This window comes from Myotis brandtii, unplaced genomic scaffold, assembly GCF_000412655.1.
Source record: "Myotis brandtii unplaced genomic scaffold, ASM41265v1 scaffold114, whole genome shotgun sequence".
In the NCBI taxonomy this organism is placed as follows: domain Eukaryota; kingdom Metazoa; phylum Chordata; class Mammalia; order Chiroptera; family Vespertilionidae; genus Myotis; species Myotis brandtii.
In genome coordinates, this window is record NW_005353927.1 from 416,864 (window position 1) to 419,674 (window position 2,811).

At 48.6% G+C, this 2,811-nt stretch overlaps 1 long non-coding RNA gene across 1 annotated transcript in view; it reads right to left on the reverse strand.

The window, feature by feature from the left end:
• Positions 1-2,648: 2,648 nt before the first annotated feature.
• The window catches only part of LOC106727874, a 17,541-nt gene continuing 17,378 nt past the window's right edge, over positions 2,649-2,811 (reverse strand). Inside the window, exon 3 of the long non-coding RNA XR_001364121.1 lies at positions 2,649-2,659. This is a non-coding gene — a long non-coding RNA (uncharacterized LOC106727874). The remainder of the gene's footprint in view (positions 2,660-2,811) is intronic.

Consider the following 2,811-nt stretch of genomic DNA (forward strand, 5'->3'; position numbering starts at 1 on the left):
GGAAGGGATGGGAGAGAGATAGAGACATCAATGATGTGAGAGACTCATTGTTAGGCTGCCTCCTGTACATCCCCTACTGGGGGTTGAGCCCGCAACCTGGGCCTGTGCCCCAACTGGGAATCGAATTGTGACCTCCTGGTTCACAGGTCAACGCTCAATCACGGAGCCAGGCCTGCTGGGATAGCCCAAAATCCTTTGGTGCACTGAAGGACCCCAACCAACTGAGCCACACTAGCCAGGATGGAAGCTCACATTTTTTTAAAACATGTATTTTGTTTTATGTATGTGTATATGTATATATGTATAAACAGAGGAAGGGGGGCAGAGAAAGAGAGAGAGAGACATAGATTGGCTGCCCCTTTAACTGAACAATGAATGGGTCTGGGGCTGCCTGTCACTACTTGAGCCAATTCAGCAGAGACACGGTTGAATCATATGTGAGCGTTTATTCCAATCCTGCCGGCAGCATGGGAGAGCAGCCCCCATAAGCCAGCTGCTCATATGGGGTAGGACAGGGATTACATGGGGAGGCAGGGATTGCAGGCCTGGGGAAGTAGGCTCTGCAGGCTGGGGTGGGACTCCGTTGTTGGGCAACAAGTTTGTTAATCTTTCCATGAGAATAGGAAGTTCTTGAATGAGAATGGACCACATTCCAAGGTTGACTCCCAGGTCCAAGGTTGACTCCCAGGTCCTCGGAGCATACAACTCCCCGTCAGGTTAGAATGTCCTTTCTTTAACCGGAACGAGGCAATGATTAATATTTCCCATGACCATAGCTAGTTCCCAGTATTCTCTTTTTGCCCCTAACACTCTAACCAGTGCCTGAACCCGAAACCTGGGTATGTGCCCTGACTGGGAATTGAACTCACCACCTTTTAGTGTACAGCCTGACACTCCAATCAACTGAGCCACACCGGCCAGGGCTCAAATTTTTTTAAAAAAAATATGTTTTTTAGAGAGAGAGGAAGGGAGAGATATAGAGTAGTAGAAACATTGATGAGAGAGAAATATCATCAATCAGCGGCCTCCTGCACTCCCCCTACTGGGGATCAAGTCTGCAACCTGGGCATGTGCCCTGACCGGGAATCGAACCAGAGACCTCTTGATTCATGGGTCAGTGCTCAACCACTGAGTCACCCTGGCCGGGCAAGGAAGCTCAAATATTTAAACACAATACATCTACTGTTCGCCTGGTTCCTCTTCCAGGAGGCAACTACAATGACCATTTTCACTCAAAATGTTTGTTCAAAAAACTGTTCTGTGGACTGGGAAGTAATGGTGAGGCACCGAGGCTAAAGCCCCAGTGATATTCTAACGGCAGAGATGGGTGGTAAATAGATCAGGAGGCTATGGAGTGTGCCAAATGGTGGACGTCCTGCGGCAATAAATAAAGTACAGGTGAGAGATAAGATCTGGGAATCAGTTTTTTTTTTATAAAAAGTCAGAGAAGACCAAACAGCAGGTTTGTGTGTTGATGGGAATCTTCTAAATTCCTAGATTCCAGAAGCAGAAGGTGAGGAGGAAACTGGTCTTGCAAGGCTGTCAGGCCATAAAAACTGTGAACAATGCACTGTCCTGGGGGGGGGGGGGAGTTATCGCTGGCCCCAGGACAGATCATCGGATATGGCCTGGGGACCCCCAACACCTGGGGGCCTTCCTGTCAGCCCATGAAAGGGGGCGGAACCATATCTGCAAGACAAAGACCCCAGAAGGTTATAAAAAGTGAAGCCCTCTGTGTTTCTTCACTCTGATTTGGAAATTACTCCCAGAGTCCACTAGTGTTAATAAACGGGGTCCCTCCCTTTCTCTAGGAAACGTGCTTGGTATTTCTTCGGTCTTCTGCAACAGAAGGAGGGGAGAATGGCTGGAATGTTGTCCTTGAAAACACACGAGAGAAAGTGGCCCGGCTCAAGAACATAACTGCTCATCAGTAGGGAAGGTGCGTTTTCCAGAGATGGCCATGAAAATCTCTCCCATACCATAAACTCTTTTTTTCAAATATATATATTTTTCATTGGTTTTAGAGCGAGAGGAAAGGAGAGGGGGAGATAGAAACCCTTTGGCTGCCTCCTGTGCGCCCCGTACTGGGGATCGAGCCGGAAACCTGGGCACGTGCCCTGACCAGTAATTGAACTGGTAACCTCCTGGTGCATGGGGTCTATGCCACGAGCACACAGGCCGGGCCCACAGACTCTTACAGTGTGAGCTTAACATCCCTCCCACTGAGTGTGTTTTGTGTGAGGTTTGTTCCCTCCCATCCAACCTGGGCAGAACTTTGTGACTGCCTTCACCAGTAAAATCAGGCCCTTCCGCCCTAGCCCGTTTGGCTCAGTGGCTAGAGCGTAGGCCTATGGACGAAGGGTCCCAAGTTCAATTCCAGTCAAGGACACATACCTTGATTTCGGGCTCCTCCCTGGCCCAGGCCCTGGTCAGGGCGCCTGCAGGAGGCAACCAGATGATGTATTTCTCTCAGATTGATATTTCTCTCTGTCTTTTCCTGTCTCTTCCACTCTCTCTAAAAAATCAATGGAAAAATATCCTAGGGTGAGGATTAAAAATAAAAAAATCAGGGCTTCAAATAAACAATTTAAAAAATTAAATTTTTTTTTTTTAAATCAGGGCTTCACTTTTGGAACCCAGCCACCATACTGTGAGGAAGCTCAACTAGCCCACACAGAGAGACGGTGCAGAGAGGTCCCATGAAGGTGCTCTAGCTGTCAGCTCAGCTGAGGCCCCTGCCAGCATCAACTGCCAGATGTGAGTGAAGATTCCTCCAGCTGATTCTAGCTCCCAGCTATCAAGTCACCACAA